Source organism: Musca autumnalis, unplaced genomic scaffold (genome assembly GCF_047663935.1).
Source record: "Musca autumnalis isolate F117 unplaced genomic scaffold, ASM4766393v1 scaffold_2, whole genome shotgun sequence".
NCBI lineage: Eukaryota > Metazoa > Arthropoda > Insecta > Diptera > Muscidae > Musca > Musca autumnalis.
The window spans coordinates 207,570,613-207,590,677 of record NW_027411755.1 but is presented as its reverse complement, the minus strand read 5'-3'; the positions used below and the strand labels follow the sequence as shown (position 1 = coordinate 207,590,677).

The following is a 20,065-nucleotide window of genomic DNA, read 5'->3' as shown; positions in this document are numbered from 1 at the left end:
CACTCACGAATGTAAACAAAACGAAACTAAACAGCGAGTTCGGTCAACTTGAGTTATGTTTCGTTTTGTTCCTGTAGAAAGAACGAAACAATTGCAAAGGTTTCATAAAGTTTATTTCCGTACATATTTCGCATTTCTTGTAGACATTTCGGAATCGATTTAGTTTAGTGACTAAACTTTAGTCCCCAACTTTTCCCGGTTTGCTCTTACGTCTGTTTTACAATTTACAATTTCAAAGTATGTTGCTGTCGTCCTCATCGTCGTAGCGCTGCCTGCTATTTGCAATGCTTGGTTTTTTCGCATTTTGAGTCAACAACAAAAAATTCTTTTCACAATTGTATTGCGTACCTAGGGTATGTGTATGAGTGTGTGTGCGTCGCATATCACACACAGGCTAGTCTAACTGACTGACTGGATGGTTGACTAACTGACTGACTAGCTGCCTGGCTGAATGGCTAGAAGAGTGTGAATGAGTAGCGAGCGAGTGCATTGCTGCACACACAATAGAAGTGTGGTGGCGTGCGCGGTCGATATTTGTTTGTTTCGGATGCAAAAATTTGTTTTGTTTTCGCTATTTCTTGCGTGTTTTCTTCATCGTAGTGTCGTCTTTGATTTACGGTAACGGACAAAAATTGTATGCAACAACGTTTTTTTATTTATTTTTTCGTATGTAGTGGGGTTTGGGTGCCGAATGTCACATACAGTCTCGCGATTTTTTTTTTTGAAATTCCCAACCAAGTCATAGCCAGCCAAACAACGATGTCGTCTTAAGAATCAAAACAAAATACAAAATAAAAGAGTCTCAAATTCAAAAGGAAATCAAAGTGGAAAAAAGTGCAGTGTAGTGTGTTTATGAATGTGAAAGAAACCCCACCGCGCGTTGAAGAAATGTGAATGAATTGTGTGCGTGGTCTCTTGATATCAAAACAAAAATATACAGAACAACAAAAACGACAACAACAAGAAGTAACCAAAATACCAACGAATGCAAAAAGAAAACGGCCACGTAGTCGGTAAGTACAGGCATCAAAACAGAAACAAAAACAATAATAACGTAGAATAAAGAACAAACAATAAGAACCGTAGCTCACCTACCAGCAACAATAACAACAACTTTGTTGTGAGTAATAACCCATCTAACCCCTCTTGATGTCTCCTCCATTGCACCCACAAAACCTTTATAAATACAAGAAATTCATTCACACACACATTGAGACACTAACACACGCATGCATAATTTTACAAAACAATGAAACTTTGTGCCAAAGGACGGGACGGCGTTTAGTTTAGTGGGTACACCAACACAACACCCAAGACGAAGAAGAAGAAGAGCTACGCAAAAATTATCCCCATGAATGTTTGTAATGATGTATGGCTTGTTTACAACTTTTGTTTACTCACAACAAACTCGTACAAACCTCAAAAGACAATGCCATCAACAACAACAACAGCAACGAAAAAACGTGAATAACAAAACAACAACTCCAACCACAACAGCCAGTCACAGCAAAAGATATACCAGAATCAGAATTTGTTTTCAAAGAACATGGAGGGAGGGAGCTTTTAACGAAATCATTGTCGTTATTAAAAATAACAACAACAACACAGTAACATCTTCATTATCATCGTCATCAACACTATCAGCAACAAGAACAACAAAAGTAGCCGCAGCACCATCGCCATCACCACAACCACACAACCAACTCCAGCCATACTTGCATGACTGAATGATTGGTTGGTGGGTTAGGGGGTTTATCACCTCACCGCCTCCCCCTTTAACTTTGTTGTTATTTTTTCGTTCATATTTGCACTCACTTCTTGTTGCTGCTGTTATTGTTGTTTGCGTTTTGCTTTCGTTTGCTTTGTTGTTGTTGTGCTTTCATTTTAATTCATTCTAAGACAACGTCAACAACATTTACGGCGCATTCACTCATGCTGAGCTACTCTACTACTACGATTTGACGATTTGTACCGATGACAATTTCAATGCGTAGGGTTACCAACTCTTATGAAATTAATAGAATAGGGGAATTCGAGTAGCTATCAGAGTCGGTATAGTGTGACTTTCAACAAATTTAAGCATATTCGACTGTCAATCATGAGTTTTCAATAATAACTATGAAAGGAAAAAATGTCGGTCCAAGAAATCTGAATTTTTCCCCATTCTTCTTGCAAGACATTTTCAGGGTCCCTATACTTGAGATGTTATGTATCCCCGAATTAGAAAATATATGGAGTATATACTTTCCAGAGTTTGCTTGCCCAAGATAGAATGTGTCGGCTCCAAGCTGTTGAAAGATCTGACGAAGATTAACAGGGATATTCCAATGATGATGAGTCTATTTCTCTCTATAATAGAGGCTGGAGAAAAAGTTGATATTTGGAAAAAAGGATGTCAAAATTAAGAAAGAAAGAGTGGTGCTTTAAACGGTAAGCAGTTCCTTATCGCCTCTTGCCACTCGAGAAAAGCCTCAGCAAGCGAGGTTTGGAATACTAAGAGAGTCACTTAACCACGCAAGACATATCTTGTGAGCTGCAATGAAATAAACAACAGAGGTGAATTAGTTTTATAAATACTTCTCAACTTATGTATTTCCAAACTCGAATATCTTTAGGGGTGGCAGGAGGTGATTGATCGCATTCAAGTATCCGATAGACGACAAACAAGTAAAAAAGTATCAGTCGACATTGCCGACCGAGATATACCCTCAGCCTGTGTGGATTGACATATTTTTTCCAAAAAACTTACGTATTTAGGGGGGTTTTCAAAACACTATGGATACGATTAAAGCGCAAAAATTTGCGGGGATATCGATAGATAAGGCTTTTTTTAAACTGAATTTCGACAATACTTAGAGTACCATTTTAGCGAATATTTTCGAACTTTTGTGGGGGAGGTATCGCAAGGTCCACTCCTTCCACTTGCGAATTTCATCTAATATTCGAGGAAATATTACAATATATAAAATGTGGACGAAAGCATTATTCGGCCATAGGGGATTTTTACACCTTTCGGGCTTTTTTTCTCAAGAAATGTGGACTTGCCCTTGAAAAAACTTTTACTGTTGTAATTGAGGCAGCGAATGCAAGTTGTTTCAACAAAAATCAAAGTGATCCGAGAGCAGGCCTTAAAGTGAATTTATCCAAAAATGTGTGTGGGAGGTACCCGAAGGAGTGGACAAATATTGTCCATATTCGAACCTGACCTATACCTGGTAGATATATTAGGATGTGTAAAGTATGGACCAAATCTGTCGCTCCCATCAAGAGTTATCGTACGCACAATTTTTCCGAATATTTTTGAACTTTTGTGGCGGAAGTTCCTGAAGGAGTGGACTGATATGGCTTATCTTCGAACTTAAAATAAGTTTGCACAAAATATTACGAAGGCCACATTTTGCACCGAATCAGCAGAAACGTTCGAGAGTTATCTTACGCTCCAACCACTACACACGGTGTCATAGAGTTATGTTTATGATTTTAAAATAAAACACTTTAGAGTATTATTATTAAGCATTAATCTTTATTACTACTTATTAAAGGTTAAAGCCTTAATATTTAACCTTAAAGTAAATTAAACAACAGACTTTATTGAGATCAACTCCAGAACTACTCACTTAAATTTACAAACATCTTATTATAACTATAATAATGAAAAATGAAGTTTAACAATTAAAATATTAATCTCTTTCTCTGAGAGGATAATCAGTAATAACTTTATAACCAGTGTGACCAGATCTAAAAAAGTGTTGCAGCTAAATCTGCTTTGAAATTATGCTAAAAAATGCTAAAATAAATATTAAAATGCCAAAAAATAATGCTAAATTTAAAAACGTCGTTTTTAATAATATATACCCTCCGCCACAATATGGAAGGTAAACTAAGTTTGTTTTTCCGTTTAAAGCGCTTCAAAATAATCATTTGCGACCCTATAAAGTATATATATTTTTTTTGATCAGGGTAAAATTCTTAGTCGATTTATGCATGTCCATCTGTGGTAATCACAAAAATTGAGATAGGAATTGCCTATAACTTAGCATTTAGCGTTCCTAGGGTTCAAAAAAATTATCTACCAAAAACTGCCAACATGTGTTCATTTTTCGGAATAGCCTTAAATAACGGGTATTTTTAGCTACATTTTGAGACCAGATCGAATTAGCTGTAATTTCGTATTTATGGTTTTGAACAAACTTCTCCATTAAAAATTGTGGACATAGATCTACATACCGGTACTGTCCGGTTTCAGGCATTTTAAGTTTTTATATAAATTTTCGGTTTAAATTGGCTGTAATTAGCATTTAAGCTTCGTAGTGATCAACAAACGTCACCGCCAAAATTGTGGGCATAGGTCAAGGTTTTGGAATAGGTCTTATAAACTGGTACCGGCTGATTTAAGGTAGTTAGGTGTCATTTGGGTTCAAAGTGGTTATAAAACTTCTTCAGCATAATGGCGAACACATGCCCACGATTTGGTGGCCCCCTCATAACGACGCTAAACTTTCGGGCAAAATTGGATGTCATTTGATATTTATAGGTCCCAGTGGCCAAAAACGTCTCCATCTAAAATACTGGCATTGGTACTTTCGTAACAAAAAGAAAAACTAATTATTCCATATCAGTTCAGAATATTGCATGGTGGAGGATATAACAAGTTCGGCCCGGCCATACCTAACTTTTTTGCTTGTTTTATTTTATTTTCTTATTCACATTTTCATTTCCTGCCATATTTTATATTGCATAAATTAATAAATTAAATGCATAAAAAATAAAAATTAGCTGTTTTTTATGAAAAAGTATTAATATATTTGGGATTTTAGGGGTAGAATAATGCTAAATTGATAATTGAAATATGCTAAAGAAAATGCTAAATGCTAAATGGAAAATATACGGCTAAATACAAAAAAATAATGCTAAATTTAGCTGCGAAAATGCTAAAATGGTCACACTGTTTATAACAGTAATAATGTGAGAGCAAAAATGGGAGTACTACATGTTAACAGTGTAATGAGAGAGAGAGAGAGAGAGAGTAATAAAATATAACAGTAAGTTTTATGAGAATGAGAGAAGTGATTGCAATTTTTGCAGAGTTGGATATTTATAACCTTAAAGAGTAAGACTAACATTATGGGGATTAGGTGACTTGTGTGGAGGTGGTATTGGAATGTAACTCCCCCATCCCTTGATAATACATTCCTCCTGGAATGTAGTTAAATTATTTTTTAAACACGTTTTCTGTACATATGTTTTTTGTTAAGTAATTTTGAGTTTAATAATAATGTACAAATAAGCAGTAAGACATTTAGTTAATACTAGTCATTGATTTTATAACATAATACACTTTTAAATACATGAAACATTTTTAATAATTCTTGTTGTAACTTTTAATATTTTCGTATAAAATAGAACACAAAAACATATTTCAAATTTTTTTCTTTAAATTTCCTTCCATCATGAATATATCTATATTTGGTAAAACGAATACATCTGTATTCCTTGTAATATTTGACATCTATATAATTTTCAACAATATCAATTGATTTTCTAAAGCATCTGTTTTGACATTTATAACACGTTTTCTCGTAGTTTATATTTTTAATGACAATGTTAATATAGTTTTTTATTCTACATTTTATTTTAAATTTTGTAAATTTTTTGTTTGTAATTTTACATATTTCTAAAGGAAACTGTCTGGTATAGAGAATAATAAAGCTATAGTTATGATAATATTGTTTGACTTTGGAAGGTCTTATTTTATTGGTATCTTTGGATTCATAAATCGTTTGCGACAAATGATGTTCTGACCAATTTTTGTTAGTTTCTAGCATATAATTTTTTTCAGAATCTGCATTAATATTTCCAAAATCTGCATTAATATTTTCTGGGATCAAACTATGACCTATTACTATATAGGGTAGAGATCGGTTGTCCGTAGGTATTTTTGAAGTATTAGATAATCTTTGAATTCCTATGTCTATAGAAATCTGACTGTCTTCTTCTATGGTTTCATGATTTAAATTGTGTGTTTGTTGACTAGTTTTAGAAGGAACGATGTTTGGAAAATGTTCTAAATTATGTGTTAAATGATTATTATAATTAGTGTTGTTTTTATCTTGACATATTGTTTTGCGCTCTTCTGAATGCTCTTCTTCACCACAAGTTGTATATATTTCTTTCAAGTTTATGTAGTTTTTTTTATTACTTAAGGACCTAATTTCTTCTGAGAGATGTGTCTGTTTCCTATTTTTAGTACCATCATAAAAAAATTCGTTTTCAATTCAAATTTGTTTTGCTTCTAATAGTGAGTCAGGATTTCTAGCATTTAATAAAAGTTCTTCTAAAGAGTTTCCTAGTTCTGTCATTTGTGTCTTATTTAATATATTCTCAGTACTCTCTTTAATAGAAAAATTCATCTTTAGAACAGTTTTAATTGCTTCCCATTTCATCGGGTTATTATTATTAATGAGAGCAATGCTAGCATCTCCAAAAATTCTATATCTAATTTGTATATCAAAAAGAACTAAAGTAAGACCTGTTGCATAATGCCTAATCTCTTCAATGTTTGTTATAAAAATTGGTAGCTCCTCTGGGTTACCTCCGAATGCAGGGATACTCTTAAGTAGGTCCAAAACATATAACTCCGACATGATGATTGTGTTCTACTCTTATATTTCTGCATTCTCTTAGGCTCCAAAATTCGAGTGGGTGATGAATTGGATGTTGATAAAAATATTAGTTGTTGCTATCCAGAAATTCTTTGACAGGTTATTGTTTTTGTAGTTCTTTAGCAGGAGCACTTTTTGCTTATATTTTTTCCGTGTCGGGATTTGGAGTACTTGATATGCTCATGATTTGTGGGGTGAGTATGTTTTTGGTAATGACGGTTGGCCTTTCTCCTACTTTTGTTTTTGCATTAGAATATGAATTTATTATTGAGAATTGAAGCTGCTTTGCTTTTTTGAGTGGGAAATTTGTCAGTGATTTTTGTCACGTAGGCTTCTTTTGGCTGAAATTTTGCAACGTCGATTTTTAATTTGACATTATTTGTTGTTGGTTAAACTGGAGTTGTTATGTTTGAATATGATGTTTTGTTTTTGTATATTCTTTTTTGGAGTTTTTCCTTTTGTTGTCGTTATGTAGTTAATAAGTGTGAATGATTTTAAAACGTAATGCTTTTTACTAATATTTTAGGTACAGTTTTTGTGTTTGAAGGTAGTAGTCTCATTTTTCAATAGGTCAACACATTTTGATTGACGACCAGTAGTTCTGTTTATTGGTTAGATTTGATATTAATATGTCTTTTTCACAAATTTTTTTATTTTTTTTTAATATTTTGTATACGATCATATTTACTCAAAATAGTTTTTTCTTATATAGGTATATTTTTATGCACTTTTAAAGATTTTCATATTATTTTGAGTATTCATTTGAAGTCATTGTGTTTTTTATATTTTTGCATATATTTTTTAGTCTTTTTTACTTTAACATTGTTGGACTTATACTGTATTTCCAAGTTTTTTCTTATATAATTTTTCCGAAAATCCGGATTTTTTACAAAGATATGTAATTTTTCACATTTAAAATACGACGATATTTGGAGACTTAATATCCGTTTATCGCTTAAGTGTATTTTAATAGATCGCGCTGTAAAACTTATTTCTAGTAATACGATGCCGCGTTTAGGATTTAGGAAAATGCTTTCATAATTTTCACTAAATATTCTTGGGTTCGAGTTCCGACTGCGCCAGTTATGTTTATGATTTTAAAATAAAACACTTTAGAGTATTATTATTAAGCATTAATCTTTATTACTACTTATTAAAGGTTAAAGCCTTAATATTTAACCTTAAAGTAAATTAAACAACAGACTTTATTGAGATCAACTCCAGAACTACTCACTTAAATTTACAAACATCTTATTATAACTATAATAATGAAAAATGAAGTTTAACAATTAAAATATTAATCTCTTTCTCTGAGAGGATAATCAGTAATAACTTTATAACAGTAATAATGTGAGAGCAAAAATGGGAGTACTACATGTTAACAGTGTAATGAGAGAGAGAGAGAGTAATAAAATATAACAGTAAGTTTTATGAGAATGAGAGAAGTGATTGCAATTTTTGCAGAGTTGGATATTTATAACCTTAAAGAGTAAGACTAACATTATGGGGATTAGGTGACTTGTGTGGAGGTGGTATTGGAATGTAACTATAGGGGTTTTTTTTTGCACCTTTCAGGCTATTTTCTCAGGTGGTATGGACTTGCCCCTGATGAAACTTGTACCACCGTATCGGGGGATGTGAATATAAGTTGCTACAACAAAAATCAAAGCGATTCGAGAGCAGGCCCTAAACTGAACTTTTCCGTAATTGTGTGTGGGAGGTACCCGAAGGAGTGGACCGATTGAGTCCAACCCTTATCTAAGTCTGGTACACATTTCACGATGTGCAAAGTATGGACAAAATCGGTTACTCCCTTCAAGAGTTATCGTGCGCACAAATTTTCCGAACATTTTCGAACTTTTGTGGGGGAGGTACCTGACGGAGTATACCGATATGGTCCATATTCAAACATAAACTAAGTTTGGACAAAATATTACGATAGTCAAATTTTGAACCCAATCGGCTCATCCGTTTGAGAGCCAGCCAGACAGACGGACGGACATTGCTAAATCGACTCCAAATTGTCTGAAACGAATTTCGTCCAAACATACTTGGGGTCTAAAACCATTATTTCGATGAGGCCCATTTCGCCCGTATGAAAGTGTATATATTTAGGCCGGGGCGATTTGAAAACCTTAATGGGCCTTTCGCGTTTCTTATTCCTGGAATTGAACTGAGCAAAAAAAGTCAACTAAACTATAGATCTATCGTGAAAATCGAACCTCCCGATTTTGACTTTAAGTTTTTTATACAAGTTTTTTGGACATTTTGGCATATAGCAACCAAACCATTGAGATTTTCGATCGAACACACGGACATCAATTGTAGCCAAGACGGCAGTTAAGAATTCTCTTATATATCGCAAAAGCATTGGAACGCTCCTTCAGACAGTTTTGGCCTTGAGAAGGTGCAAACTTTTCGAAAAATGTCGATAAATGGCACTGTGCTACAAAAGTTGGCCAGAATAATATTCAAGCGTCCTAATGCAAAATTATATCGTGTTGGGATCCATGGACAACGACAATGCCTTTAGTTCGTTGTATCACTTCGTTTTATTATTTTATAACGGTAAAAGTAGTGAAAATCTGGGTTTCTTACATTTTCAAATTTAAACGGACATATCTTCTTTTTTTCACAACGGATTTCTATTGATCCTTCTTCCTTTTAAAGGGGTGAATAATATCTTTCGAACATGTTATTATTTTTTTAAATCGGTTAACAAATGGCTAAGTTATAGTGGTTTAAGTCTGAAAACCCCCACAAAAAAACTATAACTGAATATCTCATAATTTTCAAAAATATAATGTTTTTTTGTTTTGTTCAATATTTATTTTGAAAATTGTGAGCAATTTAGTTATATTCTTTTTGTGGGGTTTTTCAGACTTAAACCACTAACCATTTGTTAACCGATTTAAAAAATAATAACTTGTTAGAAAGATATTATTCACCCATTTAAAAGGGAGAAGGATCAATAAAAATCCCTGGTGAAAAAAGAAGATATGTCCGTTTAAATTTGAAAATGTAAGAAACCCAGATTTTCGCTACTTTTACCGTTATAAAAAATAAAACGAAGTGACACAAACGAACTAAAGGCATTGTCGTTGTCCATGGATCCCAACACGATATAATTTTGCATCAGAACGCTTGAATATTTTTCTGGTCAACTCTTGTAGCACAGTGTCATTTATCGACATTTTTCGAAATGCTTGTACCTTCTCAAGGCCAAAACTGCCTGAAGGAGCGTTCCAATGTTTTTGCGATGTATTTGAGAGTTCTTAACTGCTGTCTTGGCTACAATTGTTGTCCTTGTGTTCGATCGAAGATCTCAATGGGTTGGCTGTTATATGCCAAAATATCCAAAAAACGTGGATAAAAAACTTAAAGTCAAAATCGGGAGGCTCGATTTTCACGATAGACCTATGGTCTAGTAGACTTTTTTGCTCAGTTCAATCCTAGGAATAAGAAACGCGAAGGGCCCATTAAGGTTTTTTTCCTTCCATACATATCCCCCGACCTAGAATATATATACCTTCTAGCCTAAAGGCTGAGGGTGTAACAACCTTAAAAGAACGAACTGGGAGACGCTCAAAAGTTGTTTGAAAGATAAACGTTCCGGAATGAAAGAAGTTCCACAGGGCACAGTGGATCCACTCATTGGCCAAAAATAAAAAAAATGAATGTCAAAATTTTGGTACAACATCTGGCAACTCTGACAGCTATGACATGGACCTTTTAAAACTATGTTAGTTTCTGTTCCACTCGAACGCGATCTTCTTAAGAATAGCTTCAAAAGTCGGAACATTTAACTAATATTTTTTGTTGTGAGTAAAACCTATATTTTAAGTTCAAGTAAATATATTCAAAATATCGCGAAACTAATACGTATAGCAAAATATTATAGTGTATTTTGAAGGAGGAGGTAAGAGCTTAATTTTCATTAAAAAATAGTGTTTTAGCTTGTTGTGGAATTCTACTTAGCTGAATATTTTCTTAGTGTATTTCGTAATGCTAATTCGATCATATACTTAAATTTGACCTAAGGTTTTAGCCATGATGCCCACCAGTGCCCACCTCGGGAATAATTTTCCAAAGTAGGTCATGGGTTTAGGATTATTCGTTATTAAAATCAGCTGCCATCTAGTGCCAGACTATGAATGGTGGGTCGCTGACTAAAGCTGCCCCAGAATAAGGTTTCTATGGATATATTAGCGTATAACTCAGTTATCTGACCCCGTACATTAACATAATTGGCATCAGTGGCAAGATGAAGAAATCTTCTTCCAAATGTGTCATACGTTGGCGGTACGTGCCTTCCAGGAAGAGCGCTTTAAGATCTATATTAAAAATTTTACAATTTTTCTGAAAAAAATTTAGATTTTTTAATCCGCTAAATTTGATGGATTTTATGTTGTTTTGGATATTGCTTTGTTTCCCCAGACCTATTTTTGCATCATAAGATAATCGGGACCTTTGTTCATGTCATTTTTTAATAACAGCATAAAACAGTTCTTACCGTATACCCCCTCCAGAGGGGAAAGGGGGAGAATGTTACGCTCGTGGTTTCTTAAAACACTCTTCGCAGCAACACAAAGCTGTAACCGGCGCATTGGCTTGATTTTTACACTCTAAATATTTTTGGCCACTTTCTCCATACAAGTGGATCCACTGTGCAGGGGTTTGATACTACTCCACACAATAATGACACTACAGTATATATCACGAAAAATGTCTAAAATTGTCTTTTCCATTTCAAAAAACTTGATTTTTTGGTACATAGATTAAGAAACAAGTCGGCATTCTAAATCTGTTTTTGTAACTAACTTTGATCGTTGCGCGCAAAAGATATAGGCGTTTTAATTTTGATAATTAGAAACAATTCTAAAAAATCGCGGCTTAATATAATAAGCTGCTATATACTATTACTGTTTACAAAATTGTTACCCTTTGCGTTGATGGAAAACACTTATGAAAAGTCTCAACGGATTCGCGAAAACTCGAATTTCTTACAAAATTTTACGTATTTACAAACATAATTTTTAAAATAATAGCGCTTGTACTTACAAAAAATATATTAAAAAATTACAACAGCATCCATACACTGTGAGAAATAAAATGATGCCTAAGTCATGCAGCTAGGAGTTATAATATTGATATTATTTGCAAAAAAAAAAAAAACGAAGAAGATATAAAGAAAAATAAAAATCATGTATTCTAATTTTAATTTTTTATGGTTTTATAGAAAAAAAATGTTTGAGTTCTTTGTCTATTTCGTCAAAATTTAACCCAATAGTGAAGATATTCCGTTGCACTAAATGTTGGCTTATAGTTTTTTTATTAGCGAAAATTTTTAGATCATTAGATTAAATCACAAGGACTTCCAATTGGGATATAAAAATAAAATGAAGTAAAAGTAAATATTACGAGTACAAGACTTAAAACGCATAGAAACCGCGTAATAGTGGAAATCACAAGATGCGCATCCGATTTTCGAAAACAGCGAATCAGTCCCTCTTATTTGATATACACTTTGTGAAATTCCATTTGGCGACCACGATGTAGCATCAGTTGCATGTTATGGTGCAAAAAAAAAAACAGTAAAATTCCCATAATCTCCACGAAGTACATTTGCATTTTATGCACATCAGACTTCAATGATCACCATTAAAAAATACATCATCCTATGTCATTTCAATGCGATCCATCAAGAACCGTGGATGTAGCATCGCACTCAGTTTTTAGAAAAAATCTATTATATCTCCGGATTCGCGAACGTTTTTCAATATCTGTTTTCGCACATTTTAAATAAGCGTTTCGCTCTATTTATCTAAGTAGGAATAACACATCTAAAACGCGTCTTAATACGCGATATTTTCAAAAAAAAATTTTTGCAGATTTTCGAAATTTGAGGGGTATAATTTCCGCCGATCTAGTGGAAGTAAGTAGTAAAAAAACTAAATTCACGCGGGTTTCCACTGAAATTGAATGGCATTTGTAAATTTTGAATCCAAAAAATGGTTTTTTAGAAAAATTTACGCACAAAAATTTCGACTTTGGGCGCAGATTGACGTGATCCTTTGAAGGTTACACGCCCAAGTTATGCATTAAAAATTGCGAAATTGCGAGTACTACAATCACATAATAAGCTTTTAGATAAATCCGTCTGCGCGTCGCGATTAGAGCAAAAAGTCCAAAAACCACATTTTCAGTCTTCAAAATGTCAGCATCCGTTTGAGGTATATAAAGTGGATATATTAAAAAATCATACATTAGAAACCTCATCTCTCAAGTGCATTCTTTACCTTCTTCTTTAAGCATTAAGTTCTACATTGTGTTATAAAGCCACTAATAGGAAATTAACACAAAAAAACTCGTTTCCTTCAACGATTTTTCCTATTTTTTTACATTAAAACGACCACAGCTTCCGCTCAAATTATTATTTAAAGAAACCCATAGGTGAATCGGGCTAAAGCTGTTTATTTTACCGAAATGCGTTCAAAAGTTATGGTATAGTACAACTGTTCGCGAGTTACAGTACTCCATACCTCAGTTTCAACATAAGTTAATTTTCTACAAAAAGGTCGATATGTGTAAATGCTCCATTCTAGGAAAACGCTTAAAGGATCATGTCCTGTCTACCATGGTGGACGTCAGAGTTCTCATAACTGCGAAAACAGACACGAAAAGCTTTCATCGTCAACTACCAAAGGATTCGGATAAACTGAAGGAATACAAAAGAGCTACATCCAGCGCATAACAGTAATCCTGGATTGAATTTCCCGGCAGAGGCGACTGGTCTTGCTAATGAACATGCTAGTAGGCAAACATAAGCGAAAAAAGTGCCCAGGCCACCTGAAGGAATGCAACAATAAGTAAATTGTTGAAAACGGTTAAAACGCTCTCAAATCTGAGAAAGGATGATAGAATGGCTGTTACCTTCAATATTGCGACAATAGCAGATCTTAGTTGCCCATCATCAGCATGTTTTCCGGAAAATGAACAGCATCAAAACATCATTATACGCCATAACCACACATATCAGTTAAGGACTGAACCAAAACAGGCCGTGCGACCCAACAGTTATGGTGGCCCAAAGACACAAACAGAACCTCTAGACCCATCGGCCACCCCACACACCTCTCTCCTGATTCTTTATGGGCTCAGTTAATTCATGTTCCAGAATGTTTGAATCTGGATACAGAGGAAACAGAGCCAGATAACTGAGTAAACGTACGAACGAACATATTGCTTTGCTACAACAATAACTATACTGACTAAAGTTATGGTTAAAAGCGACACAAGTTCCATTTATATGAAGTCAAGCACGGAAACTGTGCGTAATCTCTTGTAATCCTTCTTACGAAGCACTTCCCGTCTTTCTCATTTGCACAATACCGACGATATAAAAAAGAGAAAGATATAATAGTAGGAATCAGGCAAGCCCATCAGTCAGAGCAGCGATGGTGTATTCAAAAAGTCCTTGTGCCGACGTCGTCATAGACGTGTAACATCTCAAAATTTAATCATTTTCGCAAGTCTTTGATCCGACATGGTCATTGACTATAATATCTCAGAATTGATCAATGATAGCGAGTATTCATTAACTATAACATATCAGAATTTATAAATTTTTGCTAGTCTACTTAACAGAAGTAGTCTACAGGAGATCTAAAGAGATTTCCTCAAGAGGTCTAATTCTGTCTATAGAAGGCCTCAAGAGGTATTTTACTGTCTAAGGAATCTCTTAAGAGATATTCTTCTGTCTAAAAAATATCTTAAAAGGTTTCCTTCTGTCTAAAGAAGATCTCAATTTATAGATTTCGGCTAGTCTACTTAACAGAAGAAGACCTAGAGAGATTTTCTTCTGTCCATAGAAGACCTGAAGAAGGTTCCTTCTGTCTATAGAAGACCTCAAAAGGTCTTCTTCTGTCTATAGAAGAAATCAAAAGGTCTTCTTCTGTCTATGGTAGACTTCAAGGGGTATTTTTCTGCCTAAAGAAGATCTTAAGAAGTATTCTTCTGCCTGAAAAAGATCTTAAGAGGCTTTCTTCTGTCTAAAGAAGATCTCGAGAGGTCTTCTTCTGTCTATAGAAGACCTCAAGAAATTTCCTTCTGTCTATAGAAGGCCTCAAAAAGTCTCCTCCTGCCCATAAAATATCTTAAGAAGTCTTCTGTTATCTGTAGATAACCTCCAGAGGAATTATTCTGTCCATAGAAGACTTCAAGAGGTATTATTCAGTCTATATAGGACCTCAAATTGTCTTCTTCTGTATAAAGAGGATCTCAAGAAGTTTTCTACTTTCTAAAGGAGACCTCAAGAGGCTTTTTGTCTGTAGAAGACCTCAAGAGGTCTTCTGTCTATAGTAGACCTCAAGAGTTATTTTTCTGTCTAAGTAAGCTCTTAGGAGGTATTCTTCTGTCTAAAGAAGATCTCAATTTATAGATTTCCGCTAGTTTACTTAACAGAAGTAGTCTATGGAAGACCTAGAGAGATTTTCTTCTGTCTATAGAAGACCTTAAGAAGGTTACTTCTGTCTATAGAAAACCTCAAAAGGTCTCCTTCTGCCTATAGAAGACCTCAAGAGGTTTTCTTTTGCCTATAGAAGAAATCAAAAGGTCTTCTTCTGTCTATGATAGACCTCAAGAGGTATTGTTCTGTCTAAAGGAGATCTTAAGAGGTTTTCTTCTGTTTAAAGAAGATCTCAAGAGGTCCTCTTCTGTCTATAGAAGACCTTAAGATGTATTCTGTCTATATAAGACCTCAAGAGCTTTTCTTCTGTCTATAGAAGGCCTCAATAGATCTACGTCTGTCTATAGAAGGTTTCAAAAAGTCTCCTCCTATCCACAAGAGGCCTTAAGAAGTCTTCTGTTATCTGTGGAAGACTCCAGAGGAATTATTCTGTCCATAGAAGACATCAAGAGGTATAATTCATTCTATATAGAACCTCAAGTGGTCTTCTTCTGTATAAAGAGGATCTCAAGAAGTTTTCTACTGTCTAAAGGAGACCTCAAGAGGCTTTCTGTTTATAGAAGACCTCAAGAGTTTTTCTTCCGTCTATATAAGATCTCAAGAGGTATTTTTCTGTCTGAGGAAGCTCTTAAGACGTATTCTTCTGTCTAAAAAAAGATTTCAAGAGGTTTTCTTCTGTCTAAAGAAGATCTCAATTTATAGATTTCCGCAAGTATACTTAACAGAAGTAGTCTATAGAAGACCTAGAGAGATTCTGTCTATAGAAGACCTGAAGAAGGTTCCTTCTGTCTATAGAAGACCTCAAAAGGTCTCCTTCTGCCCATAGAAGACCTCAAGAGGTTTTCTTGAGCCTATAGAAGAAATCAGAATGTCTTCTTCTGTCTAGACCTCAAGAGGTATTTTTCTGTCTAAAAAAGATCTTAAGAAGTATTCTTCTGTCTAAAAAAGATCTTAAGAGGTTTTCTTCTGTCTATATACGACCTCAAGAGCTTATCTTCTGTCTATAGAAGACCTCAATAGATCTACGTCTGTCTATAGAGGGTTTCAAAAAGTCTCCTCCTGTCCACAAAAGACCTTAAGAAATATTCTGTTATGTGTAGAAGACCTCCAGAGGAACTATTCTGACCATAGAAGACCTCAAGAGGTATTATTCAGTCAATATATAACCTCAATTGGTCTTCTTCTGTATAAAGAGGATCTCAAGAAGTTTTCTACTGTCTTAAGTAGACCTCAATAGGCTTTCTGTCTATAGAAGACCTCAAGAGCTTCTCTTCCGTCTATAGAAGACCTCAAGGGGTACTTTTCTGTCTAAGGAAGCTCTTAAGAGGTATTCATCTGTCTAAAAGAAGATCTTATAAGGTTTTCTTCTGTCTAAAGAAGATTTCTGCTAGTCTACTTAACAGAAGTAGTCTACGGAAGACCTAGAGAGATTTTCTTCTGTCTATAGAAGACCTGGAGAAGGTTCCTTCTGTCTATAGAAGACCTCAAAAGGTCTTCCTCTGCCTATAGAAGAAATCAAAAGGTCTTCTTCTGCCCATGGTAGACCTCAAGAGATATTTTTATACCCTCAGCATTTATGCTAACTAGGGTATATACATACACTTTCATACGGGCAAAATGTGCCTCATCGAAATAATGATTTTAGACCCCAAGTATGTTTGGACGAAATCCATTTCAGACAATTTACAGTAGATTTAGCAATATCCGTCCGTCTGTCTGTCTGGCTGGCTGGAGCGCACGATAACTCTCGAATGGATCAACCGATTCGATCCAAAATTTTATCCAAACTTAGTTTAAGTTCGAAGATAGGCTATATCGGTCCACTCCTTCCGGTACCTCGCCCATAAAAGTTCGAAAATGTTTGGAAAATTTGTGCGCACGATAACTCTTGCAAGAAGTAACCGATTCGATCCATACTTTGCACATCGTGACTTAGATGAGGTTCCAATATGGACTCAATCGGTCCACTCCTTCGGGTACCTCCCTCACAACATTTCGGAAAAGTGCAGTTTAGGACCTGCTCGCGAATCGCTTTGATTTTTGCTGTATCAACTAGTATTCACTGCCCTCCATACGACGGTGCAAGTTTCATCAGCGGCAAGTCCATACTTCCTGAGAAAATAGCCTGAAAGTTGCAAAAAGCCCCTATGACACCGAGTGTAGTGGTTGGAGCGCAAGATAACTCTCGGACGGATCTGCCGATTCGGTCCAAAATTTGGCCTTTGTAACATTTTGTCCAAACATAGCTTAAATTCGAAGACAAGCCATATCGGTCCACTCCTGCAGGTACCTCCCCCACAAATGTTTAACAATTTTCGGAAAAGTTGTGCGCACGATAACTATTAAAGGGAGTGACCGATGTAATCCATACTTTGCACATCTTAATATATCTACCAGATAAAGATAAGGTTCGAATATGGACTATATTTGTCTACTCCTTCTGGTACCTCTTTTGGATAAGTTCACTTTAAGATCTGCTCTCGAATCTCGAATTTTTGTTGAAGCGATTTGCATTCACTGTCTCTATTACGATGGTAAAAGTTTTTTCAGGGGCAAGTCCATATTTCTTGGGAAAACAGCCCGAAAGTTGTAAAAAAACCCTATGTCACCATATGTGGCGGTCGGAGAGCACGATAACTCTCGAACTGTTCAACCGATTTGGTCCAACATTTGGTCTTCGCCATAGTATATCCAAACTTAGTTTCATGGGGCAATACCGGTCCACAACTTCCGGTACCTCTCCCCAATATTTAAAAAATGTCACTAAAATGGTAGGACGATATCGCTTGAATGGAGCAACCTATATGGTCCAAACTTTGGATCTCCTAATATTTTGTCAAAATTTAGTTTAACTTCTTAAATGGCCCGTATCGGTCCTCCCTAAGGGTACCTTCCGCACAAAATTTCAACACTTGTGTCTTAGTGCAGTTAATTCCTTCCTAATCCACATTTTTGTCGGCAAGTTCAAATGTCCATAAAGGGAAACAAAATTCTGAAGAGACCTTAAATATATTCGATCTGTCCGTAGGTGAAAGTTTGACTTCACATTGGCTGAGGGTATATATCTGTCAGCAAAGCCGACTGACAACTTTTTTACCTGTTCTGTCTAAAGAAGATCTTAAGAAGTATTTTTCTGCCTAAAAAATATCTTAAGAGGTTTTCTTCTGTCTAAAGAAGATCTAAAGAGGTCTCCTTCTGTCTATAGAAGTCCTCAAGAGGTATTCTGTCTATAGAAGACCTCAAGAGATTTTCTTCTGTCTATAGGAGGCTTCAAAAAGTCTCCTCCTGTCTATAAAAGACCTTAAGAAGTCTTCTGTTATCTGTAGAAGACTGTCCATAGAAATCCTCAAGAGGTATTATTCAGTCTATATAGGTCCTCAAGTTGCCTTTTTCTGTATAAAGAGAATCTCAAGAAGTTTTCTTTTGTCTAAAGGAGATCTCAAAAGGCTTTCTGTCTATAGAAGTCCTCAAGAGCTTTTCTTTCGTCTATAGAAGATCTCAAGCGGCCTCATTCTGTTTATAGAAGACCTCAACAGATCTTTTTCTCTCTATAGAAGACCTAAAAAGGTTTTCTTCCTCATATAGATGATGACGAGAGATCTTCTGCCTATAGAAATGGACCTCAAGAGGTCTCCTCATGAGGTCTTTTGTTGTCTGAAAAACCCTCATGAGGCTTCTGAGATGTTTGGAAGACCTCAAGAGGTATCCTTCTGTCTATAGAATACCTCAAGAGGTATCCTTCTGTCTATAGAAAACCTCAAGAAGTCTTCTTCTATCTATAAAAGCCTTCAAGAAGTCTCATTCTCTCTATAGAAGACCTACAGAGATCTTCAGATGTCTGTAGAAGACATCAAGAGGTATTCTTCATAGCAGACCTAAAGAGGTATTCTTCTGTCTATAGAAGACTTCAAGAGGCATTCTTCTGTCTAAAGAAGATCTCAAAAAGTCTTCTTCTGTCTTAACATCCCTGTTCTGTGGTATTGTTGAGGTTACGAAGTTTTTCGGCAAATCACGCACACACGACCCGAACGCCAAGAAAGAGCGGACAAGAGAGATCAAATGTTTTGATTTGTTGTTTTGTAGCTTGCGTGCATGCAAACTTACTAACACACTGTCATAAATTGCCAATGTTTTTAATACATTCACATTTTGGTCTGCACTCTTCTTGGTCGGCACTGGTCTATAGCATTGCCATTGTTTGGTATTGTTGAGGTTACGAAGTTTTTCGGCAAATCACACACACACGACCCGAACGCAAAGAAAAAGAGAGCAAATGTTTTGATTTGTGTTTGTCTTGTAGCATGCGTGCATACAAACTTACTAACACACTGTCATAATATTATTAATACATTCACATTTTTGTCAGCTCTCTTCTTGGTCCGCATTGGTCTGCCTATAGATGACTTCAAGAGGTATACTTCTGTCTATAGTAGACCTCAGGAGCTTTTCTTCTGTCTATAGAGGGCCTCATGAGGTCTTCTTCTGTCAAATAGGAATGGTTGGAATAATGTACCATGCCTAACAGCTGCAAAATGAATTGTGGAGTCGGCTTCAGAAGAAAAAACATATCGATATCAAAAAAACTACCTGAGGATTGCAATATTTTTATAAAGGATGTAATGAAACGGAACAAACCTAATTTGTTGAAAGTCAAGCGGCACTCCTAGCGTTAAAATCAAATACTGTCACAACAAAGCTTGTGAAAGAATGTAAAGAAGAACCAGGTACGTTAGGGCGTCTGACAAGAGTAGTTCTAACAAGAATCCCATGTCGTATGGGACTGCTATGCACAAATGCAATGAGGGTTTAAAGCTTAAGATTGTCCGTTTCTGCACGATCTCTCTGAAAAAAAAAACAAAGAGAGCTTCTGAGACTTCTCAGATAATCAGACTGAATTAATTGGCAATAGATAATAATGGAATATACATACTACTTG

The 20,065-nt window shown here is 35.3% G+C and overlaps 1 protein-coding gene across 2 annotated transcripts in view; it reads left to right on the top strand.

Annotated features, from left to right (window-relative positions):
* The first annotated feature begins 228 nt into the window (after nucleotides 1-228).
* Nucleotides 229-20,065, top strand: part of LOC141395179 (uncharacterized) — a 207,674-nt gene continuing 187,837 nt past the window's right edge. The window contains exons 1-2 of one of the 2 annotated variants that reach the window (XM_073970713.1): nucleotides 229-618; nucleotides 675-1,013. The gene's annotated coding sequence lies outside the window, so the exon portion shown is untranslated. Of the gene's footprint in view, nucleotides 1,014-20,065 lie in introns of both variants that reach the window. The other variant, XM_073970697.1, reaches the window with a different exon arrangement.